Source organism: Pleurodeles waltl, chromosome 4_1 (genome assembly GCF_031143425.1).
Source record: "Pleurodeles waltl isolate 20211129_DDA chromosome 4_1, aPleWal1.hap1.20221129, whole genome shotgun sequence".
NCBI classification, from domain to species: Eukaryota; Metazoa; Chordata; class Amphibia; order Caudata; family Salamandridae; genus Pleurodeles; species Pleurodeles waltl.
Genome location: NC_090442.1, coordinates 34,646,461 through 34,670,881, shown reverse-complemented (window position 1 = coordinate 34,670,881; position 24,421 = coordinate 34,646,461). Strand labels below are relative to the sequence as shown.

The following is a 24,421-nucleotide window of genomic DNA, read 5'->3' as shown; positions in this document are numbered from 1 at the left end:
AGAGGTGTCTCTATACATTGCGGTCACCACGTCATGGAAGAAGTCGCCCAGTCCCAGCGCTCTGAGTGTCCGGTCCATGAACTCATGGGAGACGCGGTCAAAGGCCTTTTCCTGGTCCAGACTGACCAAGGCCATCGGAACCTTTCGGCTCTTGACGTACTCGATCGTGTCTCGAACCAGGGCCAGGCTGTCCGCGATCTGTCGACCCAGTATCCCACAGGTCTGGTCAGGATGGACTATCTTCTTTATCACTTTCTTCAGGCGGTTGGCTATTGCCTTCGCTAGGAGTTTGTAGTCCACATTGAGGAAAGAGATGGGCCTCCAGTTCCTGAGGTCCTCCTTCTCTCCCTTCTGTTTGTACAAAAGCGTTATCATGCCTTCACGCAGGGGTTGCGGCATACTGCCCTTGCCCACCACTTCCCCGTAGAGGTCCAGCAAGTCTGGCCCGATCAGGTCCCACAGTTCGACATAAATTTCCACTGGGAGACCATCACTACCGGGGGTCTTGCCTCTCTTGGAGGTCGTGGCGGCCAAGTGCAGCTCTTCCAGGGTGAAGGGCGCGTTCAGGCTCTCTCTCTCTTCCGGACTCAGGGCCTGATGTAGCAAGATATGCTTTTGCGATTCTGAAATTGCGAGTTGGTGTGACTCGCAATTTCAGAATCGCAAAAGCATATGCAGAATGGTGTCTCAGACACCTTCTGCGACTCGCTTTGGGGTCGCAAAGACCCACCTCATAAATATTCATGAGGTGGGTCGCATTTTGCGACCCCATAGCGAGTCCCTGCACTCAGAGGGATGGTGGCCTGCTGAAGTCAGCAGACCTCCATGTCTGTGACTGCTTTTTAAATAAAGCAGTTTTTTTTTTTCATTTTGAAGCCCGTTTTCCTTAAAGGAAAATGAGTTGCAAAATGAAAAAAATACCGAAACTATTTGGTTTCGTTTTTTTCAGAGTAGGCAGTGGTCCATAGGAACACTGCCTGCCCTGAAAAAATATTTTTGTCGACATTCACAAAGGGGAAGGGGTCCCATGGGGACCCCTTCCCTTTTGCGAATGAGTTACCACCAGTGTGACACTGGTGGTAACTGCAAGTTGCTTCGCGACCGCATTCGAGGTCACAAAGCAATTCTGAATTGCGATGCGAGTCGCAAATAGGAAGGGAACACCCCTTCCTATTTGCAAGTCGCATTCACCGACTCGCAATTTGTGAATGTGCATCGCGGGAGGCCGTTTGCATGGTGCAAACTGCGATTTTCGCAGTTTGCGGCATGCAAACGGCTTGCTACATCTGGCCCTCAGTGTCTTTGAGATGCCCTTTAGGAAACTATCCGACTGGGATCTCTCTGGCGACTTCGGTGAGTAAAGCTTGCCATAAAAGTCGGTGACAACCCTCATGGCGCGCTCTTTCCCACTCTGGAGGTTGCCCTCCGAGTCCCGAAGCTCTACCAGCAGGGTGTGGGCCGAGTGAAGTTTCTTGAAGAAGAATGAGTTGCATTTTTCATCCTTCTCAAGGTTCTCGGTTCTGGTCCGGAAGATGATTTTCCTGGATTCCTCCCTGAAGTGCTCTCCGAGCCCTTTTTGGGTTTCCTCCAGTTCGTCATCCACGTCCCATCCCCTGAGCTTGAGTTTAAACAGGCACTGCAGTTTGCTTTGCAGCTGCCTGAAATCCCTCTTCTTTTCCCTTGCAGAAGCTCTGCTTGCATCCTGGAAGAAGCTCCGGAACCTGTCCTTCACCCATTCCCACCACTCTCTGGCGGACTGAAAGAGGTCCCTCATGTCCCTCCAGAGGTTGCACACCTTTTTCCCTGTGCTTCTGCTCGTCTCGTGTCCGGTTTGTCTGCATATCCTGCAGTACTTCTCGGGGCAGTCCATTCCTTTGTGTCCCACTGCTTGACACTTCCTGCAGGTAAAAGGATGACCTGGGTAACGGATCCTGCCGTCGTCGGCCCCTAAGTAAAAGCTTAACTTATTAAAGGAGTTAAATGGTTTCTCCCCTTTCTTTCCCTGGCAGAACTCCCAATACTTCCTGTATAAGGTGTGAGTGATGAAACTCAAGAGGAAAATCCACCCAGATGCTGATGCTTGGCTGCTCAGCACCTCCTCCCCTGGGATCCCTGCTGGTTTGATGACCTTATCTAAGAAGAGGTCCCTATCTAGCTTGGGTCCCGCCTTATCTTTTACCTCCCACCGCATAACTTGGGCGTGTCCACGGGTAAGGTTGTACCCATTGAAGCGTTTGGGGGCTGTCCCTTGCCTGGTTCCCTCCTCACCTTTCCCTCCACCACCTGGTTTGGCAGCTGTGGGGCTTTCAGGGTTCCCCTGCTTTGGCCCTGGGGCCTTCTGCTCACCAGCCTTCCCAGCACTGGTGCTTGCTATTGGGGGGTCCACCTTACTTGCCACCTTGCTGCCCACTCCTGGGGGGTTGGGGTTGGGTTTCGGGGCGTCCACTGGGGGGATACTGTTTTCCATGGGCCTGGGGGCACCAGTATCCATCTCTTCAGGGATGGATTCCATAGGTTCCACCTTCAGCCACCGGTCTATCTGGTTCGCCACTGGTTCCGGTGTGCCTCTGGATGTCACCTGTCCTGTACCGACCAAACAGACCGAAAACTCCTTGTAGTGCAAGAAACACTGCACAGTCACTCCCAAGAGCTAAGGTGAGAGTTATAGGTGTTACCACCTAAGCATGGATCCCCCTTTTTTTTTATAAAAGCATCTTTAATTTACATGTTTTACATATTTATATACAATCCAGTAACATAGTTTAGATATAATGGTACCACTTTGTACAGTGAAATATTTAATAAGTCTCATGGAGTGCCAAGATTAAAATAGGACTTGGCTAATGAGGTAGCTTCACTATTTAAGAGAACCTTGTTTAAACATTTATGAAACAAATAAGAACAAATACTTTTAGGCAGAACATTACAGATCTATCAAGTTGCACTGGATTTCAGATGGGATTTGACAAGCTTAAAGCCTTGTCCTGTGTCCAACACAGCAGGTAGAAACTGTAGGAAGCTGGCTCTGTATGTACTATTTCAAAGTAAGAAATAGCATGCACAGAGTCCAAGGGTTCCCCTTAGAGGTAAGATAGTGGCAAAAAGAGACAATCTAATGCTCTATTTTGTGGTAGTGTGATCGAGCAGTAGGCTTATCAGAGGGTAGTGTTAAGCATTTGTTGTACACACACAGGCAATAAATGAGGAACACACACTCAAAGACAATTCCAGGCCAATAGGTTTTTGCATAGAAAAATATATTTTCTTAGTTTATTTTAAGAACCACAGGTTCAAGATTTACAAGTAACACTTTAAATGAAAGGTACTTCACTTAGGAACTTTAGGAACTTTGAATTAGCAAAATAGCATATACAGTTTTCACACAAATGGCATATAGCTATTTTAAAACTAGACACAGTGCAATTTTCAACAGTTCCTGGGGGAGGAAAGTGTTTGTTAGTTTTGCAGGTAAGTAAACCACCTACGGGGTTCAAAGTTGGGTCCAAAGTAGCCCACCGTTGGGGGTTCAGAGTAACCCCAAAGTTACCACACCAGCAGCTCAGGGCCGGTCAGGTGCAGAGGTCAAAGTGGTGCCCAAAACACATAGGCTTCAATGGAGAAGGTGGTGCCCCGGTTCCAGTCTGCCAGCAGGTAAGTACCCGCGTCTTCGGAGGGCAGACCAGGGGGGTTTTGTAGGCCACCGGGGGGGACACAAGTCAGCACAAAAACTACACTCTCAGCAGCACGGGGGCAGCCGGGTGCAGTGTGTTTTACCAGGCGTCGGGTTCGCAATGTAATCCAATGGGAGACCAAGGGGTCTCTTCAGCGATGCAGATAGGCAAGGGGGGGGCTCCTCGGGGTAGCCACCACCTGGGCAAGGGAGAGGGCCACCTGGGGGTCACTCCTGCACTGGAGGTCGGATCCTTCAGGTCCTGGGGGCTGCGGATGCAGTGTCCTTACCAGGCGTCGGGTCTTTGAAGCAGGCAGTTGCGGTCCGGGGGAGCCTCGGGATTCCCTCTGCAGGCGTCGCTGTGGGGGCTCAGGGGGGTCAACTCTGGCTACTCACGGGCTTGCAGTTGCCGGGGAGTCCTCCCTGTAGTGTTTGTTCTCCACAAGTCGATCCGGGGGCGTCGGGTGCAGAGTGCAAATTCTCACGCTTCCGTCGGGAAACGTGTGTTGTTTCAAAGTTGCTTCTTTGTTGCAAAGTTGCAGTCTTTGTGGAGCAGAGGCGCTGTCCGCGGGAGTTCTTGGTCCTTCTAGATGCAGGGTAGTCCTCTGAGGCTTCAGAGGTCGCTGGACCCTGTGGAACGCGTTGCTGGAGCAGTTTCTTTAGAAGTGGGGAGACAGGCCGGTAGAGCTGGGGCAAAAGCAGTTGGTGTCTCCGTCTTCTCTGCAGGTTTTTCAGCTCAGCAGTCCTTCTTCGTCTTAGGTTGCAAGAATCTGATTTTCTAGGTTCTGGGGAGCCCCTAAATACTGAATTTAGGGGTGTGTTTAGGTCTGAGAGGGCAGTAGCCAATGGCTACTGTCCTTGAGAGTTGCTACACCCTGAGGGGAGGGGGGCACATCCCTATTCCTATTGGGGGAATCCTCCAAAATCAAGATGGAGGATTTCTAAAGGCAGGGGTCACCTCAGCTCAGGACACCTTTAGGGGCTGTCCTGACTGGTGGGTGACTCCTCTTGTTTTTCTCATTATCTCCCCTGGACTTGCCGCCAAAAGTGGGGGCTGTGTCCAGGGGTGGGCATCTCCACTAGGTGGAGTGCCCTGGAGCATTGTAACACGAATCATGAGCCTTTGAGGCTCACTGCTAGGTGTTACAGTTCCTGCAGGGGGGAGGTGTGAAGTACCTCCCCCCAGAGCAGCCTTTTGTTTCTGTCCTCAGAGAGCACAAAGGCCCTCACCACATAGGGTCAGAAACTCGTCTCTCAGCAGCAGGCTGGCACAGACCAGTCAGCCCTGCACTGAACAACTGGGTAAAATACAGGGGGCATCTCTAAGATGCCCTCTGTGTGCATTTTTAAATAAATCCAACACTGGCATCAGTGTGGGTTTATTATTCTGAGAAGTCTGATACCAAACTTCCCAGTATTCAGTGTAGCCATTATGGAGCTGTGGAGTTCGTTTTTGACAGACTCCCAGACCATATACTCTTATGGCTAACCTGCACTTACAATGTCTAAGGTTTTGCTTAGACACAGTAGGGGCATAGTGCTCATGCACCTATGCCCTCATCTGTGGTATAGTGCACCCTGCCTTAGGGCTGTAAGGCCTGCTAGAGGGGTGACTTACCTATGCCACAGGCAGTGTGAGTTTGGCATGGCACCCTGAGGGAAGTGTCATGTCGACTTAGTCATTTTCTCCCCACCAGCACACACAAGCTGGCAAGCAGTGTGTCTGTGCTGAGTGAGGGGTCCCTAGGGTGGCATAAGACATGCTGCAGCCCTTAGAGACCTTCCCTGGCATCAGGGCCCTTGGTACCAGGGATTACCAGTTACAAGGGACTTACCTGGGTGCCAGGGTTGTGCCAATTGTGGAGACAATGGTACATTTTAGGTGAAAGAACACTGGTGCTGGGGCCCGGTTAGCAGGGTCCCAGCACACTTCTCAGTCAAGTCAACATCAGTATCAGGCAAAAAGTGGGGGGTCATTGCAACAGGGAGCCATTTCCTTACAGAAACCAATTCATTTTTAATTGTTTTAAACATTTGTAGCAGGTCATACAAACCCAGAAAACATTTAGACCACAAAACCAGCTTGCTAAATGTACCAATGGATATGTAATGCGTGGAAAATAAATCATCCAGTGCTTGGCGATGTCACTTTCTGTTGGTATATGTAGAGAATAGTCAATCCAGTGTCTTGACACCCCATACACTGCTTTCACCATAGGACCTTTTTCAGACCAGCTGATGTTGTTTTCTGGGTTGCAGTTGTATTCCACCCATTCTTTAGTGAAATCTCCTATTTGAGGAAAACCTGCATCCTCAACATCTACAATTTTTGTCATTTCTGCTCCTTGCACAGCAATGTAAATGTTACAAATTTTTCTCACATCTTTTACCCAGGGTTGAGAATTTTCACAATCAAGAACAATTATTAGTCGAGAACAAAAAATGCCATTCTTTTCCCTCCACCATTCCAAAAGTGTTTCCAGACGGAACGTCTCACCACCTGCTAATGCCCATTCTCCACTGCTGTGAGAGTGTCCACTGTATTACAGAATATACGTATCATTTCGAGGTCCATCAACTGTACGGAGTTCCAAGAAAGATTTAAGCTTGGAATGAAGGGTGTCCAACGAAAGTCTACTTGTTGAATAGTCACAACCACAAGTCTCCATAATGTGATGAGCAAAAAACCTCTGAAGGCAATTTAGCATGCCTGTAGATCTCCAATTCAATTCTTTCACATGTTCGGGTGGAAGAAGGGTAGGCTGGTCCTCTGGACTGCAGAAGCTAGTGGGAATCACCATAGCATATCCAACACATGTTCCACAATTACCCAATTCATGAAAAAGGCCATGCGCCATAGATTCCAACAGTAAAACAATCAGGAACACAATCATAAAAATCCCTTTATTGCAGAAATGTCGCATTCCTTTAGAAGCCATGACTCGATCTAGGCTGTTATTCTCCGCTTTGTGTGTTAAGTACATTTTGTGACAATCATTTAGTTTTGTATGGAAGCTCCAAAGGGTGATCAGAAAAATAATATGACATACTAACCAAAAAATCCCAAAGATTGAAAATCCTGGTATTACAAAGTACCATAGTTTAAGATGGCTCAGTTTAAAGGTTGAGAGTACAAAGAAAATGAGTTCAATACACCCAACAAAAATTACTGAAAGTCTTCGACAAAGTGCACCACGGAACAAGTAAGGTTTCCAACGTTCAATAACAGAAAGTCCGCTAAAGTAAACATCAAAAAGTGGATCACAAACCAGGCAGCTGAAGAAGCAGGCCAAAGCAAATGGGTTTGTAGGAATTTTCAAGGATGGGAAGAACAATAAAGAAGCAAGAATCCCAAATATCAGCAGGTTTGGAATTGCGAGGAAAGACTTCACCCGCAGGTCGATCATCAACAAAATGATACTCACAGACTTCTCAAGCAACGCGGTGGTGCTGGCAATGGCAAAAGCAGTGAGCTCCAGAACGCTACTGATGTCAGCAAAGTGGGCTGATGTGGCGCAGCCACAGATCCGCTCCGCGAAAGAGCGCCGCGTCCTTATTGCCACAGAGGAAATAAGCAGACATTTGTCTGGACATTTGGTTGCTTCTTCTTTCATATCATTCTTAAAATAAGAATTATCAACGAAACAAAGCAAGCCAAGCAAGAAGCCAAAGCACACATGGGAAAGATATTGTGGGACAGCTTATAAGCGTCCTTTTCAATTCAATATTACAACTGCACTTGAAAGAATAATAAGAATAATTACTATTAAAGAAATGTCGGTTTCCGCCGTGATCATGAGGCAAAAGTGTTCGCCGCGGGGGCTTCTGGGTATGCAGATATCTCTTTGCTGCGGGATCCCGCACAGCGCGTAGGGGAGCAGCCTGGCGAGATCACCCGAAACAGGCCCCGCCCCTTCCTAGTAAGGCTCTGAAGCAAGCCCCGCCTCTTCCTGTGACTTTCTCCAGCCGAGCGGTCCGTTTTCTTTTTAAAAACTCTCTCTTTGATGCGATGTTCTTATTTAACAGGCTCATGAGTTTCTTCAACGCAGAAAACTCTTCAAAAATTGGAATAACTCGATCCGCTGATCATCGCCACACGCGGTGCAGATGAACCACACGGACCAATTTATAAAAATACTTCAGACTGATGAAAGTGCTCTAAGGGTGGTACAAAATATATAACTCAGTAATGCTAGGGCAACTTTGTAATGTCCGCGTTTATCGAGCATTATTAATGCTTCTGCACACATAACTACAGCGACTGCTGTCAGTATTACCCGTGCCTGTTCTCCGTTGCATCAGTGGTCATGAAACAGAAGTGTTCACCGCACCGCGGTGGCTTCTGGGTATGCAGATATCTGTAGAGCCACGCCCCCACGTTCCACAAGCCGCAGTACTGCGTTTGGTTACTGGAGGGAGGGACGGACCTAATGACGAGCTCCAGAAAGGACTGAACTAGGGACACCTAGTGACGGCATTTGGTACTGCACCCTAGTGTGTACACAGCGCGCGCTGAGGAAGGACGTCATTAGGACCCGTTCCCTGCTTTGGTGTACTCCGTGCGCGTGCCGCTGCAAATATCTGCATACCCAGAAGCCTCCGCGGTGAACACTTTCGTTTCATGATCACGGGCGAAACAGATATTTCTTTTTTACTGAAAGGAGAGATTGTGGTTATATATTCAAGGACATTCATAACAATTAATTCGTCGTGGATATTTCACAGTTGACTAGTATTAGTGAGTTATATTTTTTTATCACCAGTACACAGATTATTTTGTAATTTGAGTTGAGGTTACAAGTTTTGGATTTGTGCTGATGTTAGAGCTATTTATTAGCTAGTTACTGACAACGTAAATTTACCTGGGCGTGTTATCAAATAAATCGCTTTTTTTCTTTTTAAGGGCTTGAATATTATATATTCTCAAAATACATTTTTCTAGTTTTGTGCTCAGAATTTGAGTTTTATCACGATTTATTATTCTTTTGTTTAGTAGCATATTTTTGTTTTTATGTAAGATGGCAACCCCTACATCTTTGCTGCCCCCACCAGAGAAGAAAACGACGCAAGGCGGTGGGGGTGGCGGAAGAGGAAAAGGAGGTTGTGAGTCAAAAAATGGCACTAGGCTGGTTGGAGGCAAAAAAAAATGTCGCTAACCAGCCTAGCGTCGTTTCCTGACGCACAACCACCCAAAAATGACTCCTGTCTTTGTAAAGACAGGAGTCATGCCCACCATCCCAATGGCCAGCACAGGGGACCTTTGTCCCCTGCGCATGGCCGTAAGACCCTGTGCCATGCAGGGGGCCCCATGTAAGGGCCCCCAATGGCACTTAAAAAAATATATATACTTACTTTACTTACCTGCGATGGGGTCCCTCATCCTATAGTGTCCGTTTGGTGTGGGTAGGGGTGTTGCTGTGGCTCGGACTTACCATGGAAATGGGTTCACAGGTACCTTAACGCCTGGTCATACCCAGACATTAAATAATGGCGCTAAGCAAGCTTAGCTTAATTATTTAGGTACGCCTTGCACCGGTGCACGATTTTAGCACTGGGGGATAAATATGGCGCAAATGGGTTTGCAGCATTTTTTGGACAGGAATGTCTACCTTGCATCTCATTCACGCAAGTTGGGTTCACACATCCAGAAGATGTTGCAAACTCAAATGTTTTGATGTTAGACTGGTCTAGCATCAAAATATAAATATGGAGCAAAGTTTGCTACGTTTTAGTGGCAAACAAAATTACGCTAAAACAGCACGAACTGAGTATAAATATGCCCCAAAGTCTTTCTGTTACAAACCAATACTAGATGTCGCTTCAGTGGAAAAGCTTTAAATAACCATAATACGAACCCTTCGGCCCGACATAAAATAAAAAAAATACTAGCTATCTTGTTTTACAATTTTCAATTTTATGAATGACTTAGAGGCGAGGATTACCCCACACTGAAAAAGATATTAATGGCCCATCTGATTGAATGATTATTTACCGCCCACCCTGGTAATTGTTATGCATTTTTGTAATGTTATCCTGTAAAATTCAGCTTTCATATGGAAGGAACTTGCACGTTCTATGTTTTAATTCAGGTGCTGACCAAAAACACGAATAGAAGAAGTCAAGGTGATAATTCCTGGCAGACATTTTGTTTCACACTTCAGGCCTGGTTTGAATGTTGCTCCTGATATTCCGAAGTGTTTCCTATGAAGGGAATGTTTCGTTTTTTCCACAGTCCAGACTGTAGAATGTGGAAGTTGTTGAATACAAGTTATATTTTAAGTTTGCTTTACTAGTTGCAAAGAAAGAGGCACTAAAATTATGTTGAGGGCTATTATGGCATAAGTGACACGCTGATTGGTGCAAAGTGCATGATGTCACACAAGAGTTGCGGGAAATGTAGTTTAGTTTTAAACATTTTTAATGTGATTGGCTATTGTGAAAACAATTTTACTAAAGGGTGAAGAAAGAAAATCATAATCCTCTCTCCGAGTTCTTAATACAATTGAAAATTCTAGATGCATTAACTAGAAGTTATTTTAGCCCTTGCAAGGGAAAGCACCCAAGAGTGAGCTTTGTGTTGGGCAGCATCAAACCGGAAGTGCTCCAGACCATCCACCAAGCTGCATTTGGAACCAAGAAATATGTAAGTCTTGATATAATCAGTATTACATAACTTGGGAACATGATGTGGTCACAGAGGAGGAAAGAAGAGTAGTAAGAGGAGAATTAGGGAGTGCAAACCCATGAAGAAGGTTGGAAGCCATACTGGAGTGAAGTGAGAATAATGAATGAAATCTGTCAGTACATTAACCACAAAGCTGACATTTTGCCATAAAAGATGTCTGAGGAGAGATGGAGCAAAATATAACATTTAGGACATTTTCAAAACTGAGGCTAAGATAAAGAAGAGTGATTATATTCTGAGTGTGCCTTCTTCTTGTTTAATGAGTGGCAAGGTATTCCTGTCTTGGACTCTGATCATCACTGAAGTCCCTCATTGTTTTCCGAATCCTAGTGGGGAAAAGAGGGAGGCGCAGGTGATTGTGCAGAAGATGAAGATGTAGGTTATTGGTTTATCCCACTGGTGGCAACTAAAATATCTAAAGGTTCGACCTTGGTGGTATTCTCGTCTCAGAATCCGTTGATCCTTCATGCTCACTATTCCTTAGATGTGAAGGTTCCTCATCCGTCACAGAGGAGCAATGATAGAGGACGATGGCCGCTGTGCTGGGGTTATATAGTCTGAGATGTTCTAATTCTGGAACGTCTATTGCGACTAATGGGTTTGCTTTACAGTGGGTCCCAGGGAGAAGCAATAAGGAGTTTATGCACAACGCAGCCTCCGGTCTTGACGTGACGTCTGTGGAGCCTTGATGCCCATTACTGGGGGAAACAGAGATGGATGGACTTAGGATCCAGACAAAGGCCCATGGTTCATCCCAGCTGCAGAGAGCAAAGCTGGATACATAAGAAAACCACAACCAATTTACTAGTTACTGTATATATGTTTAATGGACTGCCAGAAGAATACAAAATTTGTGAGAAGAATGGTTACGGATACCGTAATTGGGCCTAACGGGATGGCATTGCAAAGGCGCTCACGTCTCATTGATTGCATTGGTCAAGATATGACGCTTAATGTGTATCAGAACATCAGCAGTTTTATGCAGCACAGTGCTTGTAGAGTAAGAGAGGAGGATGTAACCAAGTCCACCCTACCTTCAGTTTGTTGTAACGCTCAGTGCCACATACATGGAGAATAAACAGCTTTGGTTGATGAAAGGAGCATATCCGAGAATGAGTGATCACTTTAAAGCAGCCAATAATGCATTTCTGAGTCCAGGTGTAAACCTCTTTAAAGGTGTAGGTGCGCCATTCACTTACTTTCTGTTGTAGTGTTAGTCCTAGATTGCCACCTCCTTTGTTGAGCTAAACCTGTTCTATTCCCACAAACTGGAATGTCCTGTTGTGTCCGTGTTCAAGCAGAAAGAGCTTTGCACGTTAGGATAATCCTCTAGAATCCTGTTTTTAGGGTCCTTGTGGTGCTGCCTGGGTAATACTTATCACATGGGCATTAAATGATATAAATGAGAAAGGTGCTGATGCAATTGATCAGTGGTTTGAAGGTGCTTGAAACCACTGCGGAAGATCAATTCCTTTATTGCATTCATCCCAAGTAAACAGACAGAGCAGTTACGGGAAGTGTGGAAACCTGTAGCCATTTCATTTACCATCTCAATTCTGGTTGGTTTGCTCTGGACATGTGATATACATGGTTGTTGTTTTAGGTTTCTTGCTGTTCTAAACCCTATTTGGGGATAATAGTTGCAATCACTCCTGCCTATGAAACAGCCTTCTATGCTAAATGTACCAAGGCACAAGTCTTGTACGTTTCCTCGCTATGTAAACACGCATGTCTCCTGTGTGTAACCAGGCACAAGTCTTGTACGGCTTCTCACTATAAAAATAATCACGTCTCCTGTCTGTAACCAGGCATCACCAGGCTGATATCAACCATACTTTTAAAACCAAGGTGAGGTGATGTGTCTGTTATGTTCTGATAGAGAATTCTAGTTGCTGATTCCTCACCTTCTGAATATACCCTACCTTAAAACTATAGGTTTTGAAACCTACAAGGACTGCTTCTATGACAGATCCCTATCAGGTGTGCTTGTGGTGTTTGGGGTCAAGCAGAACTCCACAGCCTGCAGCGACTGTGCACTGATGAATCCAAAGTCCATTTGGGACCATGAGCCAAAACTTTACGTCACCATGCACAAGAAGACTCCTTGCTGAGACTGCTCCAATTCGCATTCTAGGTCCAAGGTTTGGTCTTAGTCTTGTTCCACCTCCAAGAGTCACCAAAATCGTTCACAAGGCTGATCTTTATTACATTCCAGGTTATCTGGTAAGGAAATGCATAAAAAGTGGAAGCTGTATTCAACCTCCTCACGCCACTTGCATTGACCTGAGCGAGTGTGGCGGCAGTGCCATAGCTCTCAATTTCTTGCTCTTTGTGTCGCCCAACTTTAAAGTCAATCCCACAGTTGGTTCTGTAACAACCAGAGATTCCAACCACTCCACAACATATCGAAGAGTTCTGCACAGCCATACTCTGGCTGTTCAGTTCCCTACAGACTATCTCTGGCACTCTTTCAGGCCCTGAGGAGCCAAGAGGCCTTCTATCTGGAATATGCCAGTAGGTTCACCCTCTGTGCCAGTGGGACCTTTTGAGTCTGACACAACACCTCCAGCTCCAGCCAACACCCTTCATCAGGTGCCATAGCCCTCGCTAATCCCTGGGACTTCAAGGCTGGCTACAGAGTCACCCATAGTATTATCTGACTCTGAATCAGGCCTGGTCCAACCTCAGCCAACATTGCACCCAGTGACAGCTGAGGCACCATCTTCTCCACTTGTTCTGCTGCCTCCACAACAAACCTTACAAACACTATTCGGTACAGACCAAGACAATGATTATGAAGCAGGTGACAAGTTCTGTCATGCTAAATGATACAATGACTTGCTAGAGGCTAATGGGGTTGATACGTCCCCTGAAATGGGCATTCTGTTACCTCCTGGTCTATCCACGGATGAGGCCACATCTTACGCCATGGTGATGCGTAGTGTGGCCAAAGTACTTGACCTCCAGCTCCTCACCTTGGAGGTCAAGCTAATGTTTTGACAAAGATACTTCATCTATTAGGGGCACAGGCCAAGACTTGTTCTGGTCCCTTGGTCAAATTACCTCTCAACAGCATTTAAAACGGTGTCCCAACACACACTCATCACAAGGATGAAAAACAGAGGCATCCAAGGAGCTGCCCTCATATGGATCACCTCTTTCCTTACTGGAAGAACGCAAAAAGTACGCCTTCGCCTCCGAACCTAAGAAAATCTGTGGAGCATCGCAAGTATCCTCGCTCAGCCCTACCCGCTTCAACACTTATATGACACCTCTGCTAAGGATCGCTAAAACCCACAGACTCAACATCATATTCTATGCTAACAACACACAGCTCATCCTCTCCAAAGACACACCAAACACCAGCCTCCACATCTGCATGACAGACATTGCCAGCTGGATGGAGGACAACTGCCTGAAGCTCAACACAGACAAGACAGATGTATTGATTCTGTGCAACAAAAGCTCCTCATGGGATGCATGCTGGTGGCTCTCAGAACTCAGACCTAGTCCTACCCCCACCGACCACACTAGCAATCTAGGCATCATTATGGACAACAAGCTAACCTGATGATTCAGGTCACCTCTGTCTCCTCCGGCTTCTTCATCCTTTGCATGCTTCGTAAGATATTCAAATGGCTACCCCAATGCTCCAGACCCACCATCACCCAGGCTATCATCTCCAGTTGACTGAACTACGGTAACTCTCTCTCGGCAGGGCTCGCAGCTCACCTCCAATGACTACAGACCATACAGAATATAGCAGCCAGACTTGTCCTGGATCTCCCTAGATGACCCCACATCACTTCCTACCTCAGGGAACACCAGTGGATCCCTGTACTGTAAAGATGCCAGTTCAAGCTCCTGACAGATGCATACAAGGCCATACACAACTGTGGACCTGCCTACTTGAACCATCACCTGAACCTCCATCAACCCACCAGACACCTCCGCTACATGTCCCTTTCTCTAACCCTCACTCCCTCCCTCATATCCGATGTAGAAGATGCAGAGGCTGCTCCTTCTTCTACCTAGAAGAAAAACATGATTTGAGCTACCCTTTCATCTGCAGACCTCCCTATCTCTTCCAGAGTTCTGAAAGTCCCTGAAGATCTGGCTATCCACGAGTTGCTGGCCAATGACTGGGGAGGGGGCAAAACGTTTTTCTTTAATTGGCTTATGCTCAGCGTATTATCAGATACCTCTTACACCAGACTCACAGGATTTAATGACTTTTCTGACGCCCTTTGGAGCTTTCAAATATCTTAAACTGCTATTTGGACTCGCTTCTGCAGCTAGCATTTTTCGAAGACTCATGGACAACCTGATTGGTGAGGTACAAGATATGTTGATTTTCGCTAACTCCTGGGATTAACATAATGACATTTAAAAAAATGGTTTTAACCATTCTTTCCCAAGCAGGTATGAATGTAAGATGAGGGAATTGCAAGTTTGGAATGCAGGAATTAAAGTACATGAGTCACACTATCTCTACGTCTGGTGTTAGACCTACATTTTGTCTTATCCAGGTGATCCATCACACTGCTCCTCTGAAGGACAGGAATTCCCCTCATTCCTTTTTAAGACCGGTGGATACTATGCCTGATTTCTACATGACTACACACAAACTGTTGAACCTTTGCGATTTGTGCTTAGAAAGGGGGTAAAATATGGCTGGTGAAGCAAATTTGATGTTTTTAGCAAGATCAAATGTTAATAGCGGAAGCTATACCTTCAAATGCTTTTCAAGCTGGCAATAAATGCCTAGTTACCATTGATGCAAGTCTAACTGGGCTTGGTGCTGGTCTCAGCCAGTGGGTCTCTGGTAAGAAACAGACACTAGAATTTGGGTTTAGGATGTTGAAACAAGCGGAAACTCATTACATACCGATTGAGCACAAGGCACTTGCATGTATATAGGTACTGCAAAAATTCACCACCTATATTAGGGGATGTACGTTTGAGATTCAAACTGGCCGTAAACTTCTAGTCCACATTCTCAGTTATGGTGGCTCTGATAAGGTGTCAGCTAGGCTTGTGCGGCTGCTTTCCAAATTACAAGATTATCATTTTGAGATAAAGCATTTGCCAGGAGGGAAAAACTTTAGAGCTGATTGTTTATCACATATGGCACTCGAGATAGAGTTGTGTGAGAATGAGGTGGATGACACAGAATGGTTAGTGGCGGCGTTGGACGCTGTTGAAGGCTGCATGCCTTAAGTAACTGAAATGAGTTGGGAAGATGCTTATTCTGGTGATGAAACACTCATGAAGGTTAAGCAGTTCACAGTCAAGTTGACAGGAGACATGAAAGGTTTTTCTTAAGTTTCTAATAAATTTATCAGTTGTCAATGATATGATTATGACACATGATTTATTTGTGCCTCCCACAATCCTGAGAAAATAGCTTATTTTTGTAGCATGTCAGGACCATTTTGGCATTAAAAAGATATGTCAACGATTAAAACAATATTAGTGGAGGCCTTCACTGGACGCTCAATTTAGGTTTGTTGTTGACAGTTGCTCTGAATGTCTGCTTTCAGATAAACATTGGATGACCATTGATACACCGTTACACCCTGCGCCTTTTCCTGATGCTCCATGGGACAAGGCTGGTTCAGATTTGTCTGGTCCCTATATGGCATGGCCTAGAGACATTAGGGCCCCTATTTATACCCCGTTTGCGCTGAATTAACGTCATTTTTATTGACGCTTATTCAGCGCAAACCTAACTCCATATTTATACTTTGGCGCTAGTCACGTCTAGTGCCAAAGTTATGGAGTTTACGTAATTTTCTGGATGTGAAAACCTACCTTGTGTCAATGAGATGCAAGGTAGGCGTTCCTCTCCAGAAAACGACAATATGGCCTTAGCAGCATATTTATCCCCCGTGCTAAAATCTAGCATGTGGGATAGGGGCCTCTAAGCTTGCTTGGCGCCATTATTTAACGACTGGGTATGGGCAGGCGTTAGGGGACCTTTTGGTCTTTTTCCATTGTCAGAGACCATGGAAAGAGCCCACAGGTGCCCTTCCCTGGCCCCAGGGACACCTCCACCCACACCAGAGGGACACCACAGGATGGGGGACCCATCCCAGGTAAGTCCCGGTAAGTATTCTTTTTTTTCCCCAGCTGGAGGGCCCTGACTTGGGGCCCCCTGCATGCCGCTGGCCACAATGGCCACGCCCAGGGGACATTCATCTTTACTAAGACAGAAGCCATGTCCATGGGGGGGTTGTGCGCCAGGAAATGATGCCTCACTGCTTAGAGGGATTTTTTCCCCTCTAAACAGTGTAGTGCCATAATTTGGCGCACAAGCTCCGGTTTCCCCTACGCCTCCCCCACCCTGTTAGAGTCCTTTACAAGGACGCTAACAGGGCATTAGCGCCGGCTAGCACCAATCCATAATTATTGCACCCGGCCAGCGTCCAGGAATGGCGCAAGCCGGCACTATACTTTTACACGCAAAACTGGGCTAACGCAGTTTTGCCTGTACAAGTATAGATATGGGCCTAGGTATTTAATACTATTAATTGGGTGTCTTAAATGGATTTCTTATGCTTTTGTTGATGTACTGAGCACAGAAAATGCTATTAAGTTTTAGGAAAATGTGTTTACTTTGGAAGGTTCACAATCAGTGTGAGAAAGTAGACTCCTTCTAGTATGGTTACCCCCATTTTTGGCAGTGTGTTTGACTGTGACACTGGGATCCTGCTAACCAGGACCCCAGTGCTTATGATCTCTTCCCTTTAAATTTGGTTGTTGGACACTGTTAACACAGTATTCTACTCATAATTGGTGCCCCCATATAAGTCCCTAGTATATGGTACCTAGGTACCCAGGGCATTGGGGTTCTAGGGGATACCTATGGGCTGCAGAATTACTTTTGTCACCCATAGGGAGCCCATGCAAAGGCATCTGCTGGACCGCCATTGCAGCCTGCGTGAAATGGTGCATGCACCCTTTCACCGCCATTTACACTGCACCAGGTCACTTATAAGTCACCTATATGTCAAGCCTTCCAACCCTAAATGCTAGGTGCAAAGTACCTGTGCATGAGGGCACCCCTGCAATGGCAGAGGTGCCTCCACGTCGTCTAGGACCATTTTCCTGGACTTCGTGAGTGCAGGGACGCCATTTTTCGAGTGCACTGGACAAAGGTCAATACCTATATCCAGCTGCACAATGGTAATTCCAAATATGGCCATGTCAGGTGTCTAACATCTTGGAATTATACCCCAATGCTCATTCTAGCATTGGTTGTATTGTCGCGTAGGCTCTCATTATTATTCTAATGAGTCTATTGGATTTGAGCGGCAGAATCACCTGCACTGTGGGGGACTGAGTCTGTACCCACTACACAAGACACCTGTCGGCCTAATCTGGGTTTTGCTCCACCTAACTAGCAGTGCCTCATCTCCACCCAAAAGCGGGGATGATTAGGTAGCCAAGCGCAAGACACAATTGATTACTCAGGGAAATTGTGGTCACTCAGATCTCATCCATTTCTCTCATTTACATTAGTCTCATGCATGCAAGGACAATCGGAGGCAGTATAGGTTTCAACAAGATTTTAATGAAGCAACTTCATCTTGGTTAATAAAGCATGTACTGCAATAACTAGGACGATTAAAACTGTGACGAGGAGAGTAAAGCATAAAAATAACGCTACTATAATGTCACTAGAATCGTTAAAATAATTCCTTCCTAGGCTACGGTAGAGCACAGCATGTTAAGCTCTAGTTCTGCCTTTCAGGTTCCCCAGGGTAGACATAATTCCCCCATACCTGAGTAAGAGGCCTGTAGTTTACAGACGCATTCAGCAATCAGCATACAGTTGTGGTCATCTGGCTGGAATCTCCCTCTAACGTGTATGGGACAGAGAAGTGTTTTTATAATAAAACAACTGATGTTCCAAGAAAGGAACCCTACGTAAGAGTGTGTATGTTTCTATGAACACTAGAGGCAAAGCGTTGCCACGTTTACCAGCAACCTATCTTACTACAGCCTTGAGAAAAGCACAGAGTGAAAGAAATGTCTTGTTAAAGAACGCAGTGCTGACCTAGGCAAAGAACAGCTAGATAGAGAGAAATAAAACAAGACCACAAATGTGGCTATTTGTTAAAATAATAAACAAAGCTGAATAAAATATATCTCGGGTAAAGTGCACAGCAGCAGGCCTAGTTTGCTAAAATAACATATATGAAGCTATAACTAAAATAGCTACACAACACCCTCCCATTGCCGGTTCAAAGGTGGTTCAAAGCCTAATTATATGTTAAAGCTATTAAAATCGAACCTAAGGCATATATAATAATGTCAGTAATGACAAGTCAAAAAGACTCTTGAGCATGTATAAAACGGACAATTTAAAATGTTAACTGTGGCACAAAAAAAATGAATTTCAAGAGTCAGAGTCATTTTGGAAGTTGCCAATTGAATCCGGAATCATTGAAGACAGGAAATCTTCCACTTCGGCAGGTGGTAAGGTAAGAAGTTCATCGTCAAGAAAAACCAAGGAGCATTTGTGTTTCAAAGCCTGAGCTCCAGCCAAGGCAGTAGCATTCCGTGGTGTGCCAAACAATAAGTTTAGAGTTGCATCCTCCACGAAGGGCAACTCATAAGCAGCTTCCCATAGAAAACGCACCCTCAACGCGCATGTCTGGTAATGAGCCCTCAGCGAGACCATCAACAGATCAACTTCCAATGAAAGCAAGCGCTGCGTGGAAAGACAAACTTTCAGTGCATGTTCACACGAGCACCAGAGGCACCGAAAACACAGGCTGCACACAATGCAAAACTGGTCTGAATGATAGAAACCAGTCACACTTCAATTGCTCCAGGAGTGTTGCTCCAAAGTACTGCATCATGTATTCACGACACAGCTGCACTGGTGGGAGCACTTTCAGTCCTCCTTGTTGCAACGGGACAGCCGTTGCGCAGAAAAAAGTAGCAATAGCAAGATACCACCTATTATAGCCAAAGTTATTGGAAATCCCCCGAAAATACTGGAAAATATTGAGTGGATGACTGAAGGTATTAAGCCGAATATAGCGGAGAAGGTGTGAACGAGACCAGAACCAACAGCCATAAAAGGTTTGCTATTCCAGTAGTACTGGACGGATTAAATATTTGTCCCACAAGCTCACCAAAGTGTCTCAGAAAGTAAGTACTTAAAAGGGACTGTATCTCTGCTGACGACCTTGCCACCTGAATCACGTAGGTCTCACGTGCAGATTTGAGCCACACATGTTTTTAGAACAATAAGGAATTGAGTCTGCTCAACTTGTCAAAATTCACATTTGAAGTAGCAACATGGAGCCAAATCTCAGCTACTTCCCTCTGTATTGTGGGAGGGAAAAAGTATGTTCCCGCAACATGTAAAATTTTTAGAGACCGAAACAACGTAAACTATTCCGGCTCGCATCCCACAACAGTTTTCACTATTGAGGAGAACATAGCTGCCATTGGAGAGCACCTGGAACGCTGGTCTATCAAACAAACTGGAACTCCCTTCAGATAACAAGGCAAATTTGCTGCCGAAGTGTTGCATGCCCTGTGCAAGGACAGCTGTTTACAAACCATCGAATGGCTGACAGAAGTCTCACATTCACTACCGCTAAAAAAGACCTCTTTCATGCCACTGAGACATTTGTACGAGAAGGGCAGCTCCCACACCTCATGAATGTAACTATCTCCTAGCCTTTCATATCTGCCCAATGGAATGTGTTTTAAGCAGGACGTGAATTGAAGTGTTGAAATACGCAGATTAATGACCCGTGTATTAACCGCTCAGCAGAAGTATTTCAGCTACAGTAAAAGGCAACTTTTTAAACTTTTCAGTATTTAACATGACATAAGTCACTTCTTTCTCAGCCATTAGTTGTTGTTGTTGCGTTAAATTAAATGTGGAAAATATGTCCCTTGTGCTAACTTGTTGCCAGGGAATGCGACCTGCCTTAAATGTTTGTAGTGTCCAACCTAACTGCATGATGGATCTTCATTGACTCTGTCCATGGTGTAGCAAGGACATGTCACTTTGTATTATATCTATTGCAGAAGAAACAATGTTGTTTAAGGTGTGTATCCGGTCGGACAGGGTATCAATCCCATTATCTACAACAACTAATGCCTTCTGTAAGTTTTCCTGATATACTTGCTTTAACCGGGCAGCAGCTTCTTGTTGGGAAAGCTTCCAAATTTAATTATAAACTTTATATAAAAAGGACTTTCTGCAATGTTTTCTGAGGCCTAACAGGAAATCCTGTAAGTCAATGTTATTGGATAGGAGACTGAGGTGTTCTCTAACTGCATCTAGTGAGGAACTCGTCAACCAATGCTGGCATAGTTTCTCTACACTCTATGTTGTTACTATACCCACGTGTTCAGATGACACAAATCAAGGGTCTGGTCTACTTGTTCTAAAACCCCCCATGGAGTTTACAACATGTTTGTGACACCCATTGGTACCTATTGACCACAATACCCACCCACCAGGACGTGACAGTGAAGCATTAAACTTACCTTTAATCGAGCTGATCTTCAGTTGCATTTATATACTTTTGCCATTTGTAACATTTTGCTGGGGCAGGAACTCTAGGCGCATTCGAATCCTTAATTTTTGCTAAGCGTAAACAACTTGTCAGTTGTACAGTTTCATTTAAAAATATCATTTGAACAGATACCAGGCATGCTCTAAACAAAGCTTCCTTTACCCTTATTTGCCAATGTCTTGTTCCCCACACACTTTTTAAGTCAGTCAATTTTAACCAATATTCATAGCTTTCTGTAGCCAACCGGGAAACAAAGGAATCCGAATAAATGAACTTCGTATCTGTCAACAATATGTGTACATTTTCCATCAATGGCAATTTGAAATACTATGACTCGGTATTCTTAACATTGTGCCCAGAAAAATATGCACATTTTTCAGAATATGTTTTAGAACTCCCTTGTGGTGGAGTTGGACTATGTTCCCATTGTGTGCAATTAAAAATGGTGTTTGGACTGCTAGCTCTGTGAATGAAAAGGTGTCCATAATAATTATAGCAAAACATTTCACCATAATTCTCTTTTGATTGATATACATCCCCACTATCAAATACAGTAAAATACTGCAATTCACTCATCATGGATGTAGGAGGCTGGACTGGCTTGTAGTGAGTACCTAGGGGTACTTGCACCTTGCACCAGGCCCAGTTATCCCTTATTAGTGTATAGGGTGTCTAGCAGCTTAGGCTGATAGATAATGGTAGCTTAGCAGAGCAGCTTAGGCTGAACTAGGAGACGTGTGAAGCTACTACAGTACCACTTAGTGTCATATGCACAATATCATAAGAAAACACAATACACAGTTATACTAAAAATAAAGGTACTTTATTTTTATGACAATATGCCTACGTATCTCAGAGTGTGCCCTCAGTGAGAGGATAGGAAATATACACAAGATATATATACACAATACCAGAAATATGCAGTATAGTCTTAGAAAACAGTGCAAACAATGTATAGTTACAATAGGATGCAATGGGGACACATAGGGATAGGGGCAACACAAACCATATACTCCAAAAGTGGAATGCGAACCACGAATGGACCCCAAACCTATGTGACCTTGTAGAGGGTCGCTGGGACTATTAGAAAATAGTGAGAGTTAGAAAATTAGCCCTCCCCAAGACCCTGAAAAGTGAGTGCAAAGTGCACTAAAGTTCCCCAAAGGACAAAGAAGTCGTGATAGGGGAATAAGGCAGGAAAGACACAAACCAACAATGCAACAACACTGGATTTCCAATCTGGGGTACCTGTGGAACAAGGGGACCAAGTCCAAAAGTCACAAGCAAGTCGGAGATGGGCAGATGCCCAGGAAATGCCAGCTGCGGGTGCAAAGAAGCTTCGACTGGACTGAAGAAGCTGCGGTTTCTACAGGAACGCAAAAGGCTAGAGACTTCCCCTTCGGAGGAAGGATTCCTCTTGCCTTGTAGAGTCGTGCAGAAGTGTTTTCCCGCTGAAAGAACGCCAACAAGCCTTGCTAGCTGCAAATCGTGTGGTTAGTGTTTTTGGATGCTGCTGTAGCCCAGGAGCGACCAGGAGGTCGCAAATTGGACCAGGAGGTAGAGGGGATGTCGAGCAAGACAAGGAGCCCTCTTAGCAGCAGGTAGCACCCAGAGAAGTGCCAGAAACAGGCATTACAAGGATGCGTGAAACAGTGCTCACCCAAAGTTGCACAAAGGAGTCCCACGTCGCCGGAGACCAACTTAGAAAGTCGTGCAATGCAGGTTAGAGTGCCGTGGACCCAGGCTTGGCTGTGCACAAAGGATTTCCGCCGGAAGTGCACAGGGGCCGGAGTAGCTGCAAAAGTCACGGTTCCCAGAAATGCAGTCTAGCGAGGTGAGGTGAGGCAAGGACTTACCTCCACCAAACTTGGACTGAAGAGTCACTGGACTGTGGGAGTCACTTGGACAGAGTTGCTGGATTCGAGGGACCTCGCTCGTCATGCTGAGAGGAGACCCAAGGGACCGGTAATGCAGCTTTTTGGTGCCTGCGGTTGCAGGGGGAAGATTCCGTCGACCCACGGGAGATTTCTTCGGAGCTTCTAGTGCAGAGAGGAGGCAGACTACCCCCACAGCATGCACCACCAGGAAAACAGTCGAGAAGGCGGCAGGATCAGCGTTACAGAGTTGCAGTCGTCGTCTTTGCTACTATGTTGCAGGTTTGCAGGCTTCCAGCGCGGTCAGCAGTCGATTCCTTGGCAGAAGGTGAAGAGAGAGATGCAGAGGAACTCGGATGAGCTCTTGCATTCGTTATCTAAGGAATCCCAAGAGACAGAGACCCTAAATAGCCAGAAAAGAGGGTTTGGCTACCTGGGAGAGAGGATAGGCTAGCAACACCTGAAGGAGCCTATCACAAGGAGTCTCTGACGTCACCTGGTGGCACTGGCCACTCAGAGCAGTCCAGTGTGCCAGCAGCACCTCTGTTTCCAAGATGGCAGAGGTCTGGAGCACACTGGAGGAGCTCTGGGCACCTCCCAGGGGAGGTGCAGGTCAGGGGAGTGGTCACTCCCCTTTCCTTTGTCCAGTTTCACGCCAGAGCAGGGCTAAGGGGTCCCCTGAACCGGTGTAGACTGGCTTATGCAGAATTGGGCACATCTGTGCCCAAGAAAGCATTTCCAGAGGCTGGGGGAGGCTACTCCTCCCCTGCCTTCACACCATTTTCCAAAGGGAGAGGGTGTCACACCCTCTCTCAGAGGAAGTCCTTTGTTCTGCCATCCTGGGCCAGGCCTGGCTGGACCCCAGGAGGGCAGCTGCCTGTCTGAGGGGTTGGCAGCAGCAGCAGCTGCAGTGAAACCCCGGGAAAAGCAGTTTGGCAGTACCAGGGTCTGTGCTACAGACCACTGGGATCATGGGATTGTGCCAACTATGCCAGGATGGTATAGAGGGGGCAATTCCATGATCATAGACATATTACATGGCCATATTTGGAGTTACCATTGTGAAGCTACATATAGGTAGTGACCTATATGTAGTGCACGCGTGTAATGGTGTCCCCGCACTCACAAAGTCCGGGGAATTGGCCCTGAACAATGTGGGGGCACCTTGGCTAGTGCCAGGGTGCCCTCACACTAAGTAACTTAGCACCCAACCTTTACCAGGTAAAGGTTAGACATGTAGGTGACTTATAAGTTACTTAAGTGCAGTGTAAAATGGCTGTGAAATAACGTGGACGTTATTTCACTCAGGCTGCAGTGGCAGGCCTGTGTAAGAATTGTCAGAGCTCCCTATGGGTGGCAAAAGAAATGCTGCAGCCCATAGGGATCTCCTGGAACCCCAATACCCTGGGTACCTCAGTACCATATACCAGGGAATTATAAGGGTGTTCCAGTAAGCCAATGTAAATTGGTAAAATTGGTCACTAGCCTGTCAGTGACAATTTGAAAGAAACGAGAGAGCATAACCACTGAGGTTCTGATTAGCAGAGCCTCAGTGAGACAGTTCGTCACTACACAGGTAACACATTCAGGCACACTTATGAGCACTGGGGCCCTGGTGAACAGGGTCCCAGTGACACAT

The 24,421-nt window shown here is 45.9% G+C and overlaps 1 pseudogene; it reads right to left on the bottom strand.

Annotated features, from left to right (window-relative positions):
• Window positions 1-2,858: 2,858 nt before the first annotated feature.
• On the bottom strand, window positions 2,859-9,050 carry LOC138286960 (transmembrane protein 168 pseudogene; annotated as a pseudogene).
• Between the last annotated feature and the right edge of the window lie 15,371 nt (window positions 9,051-24,421).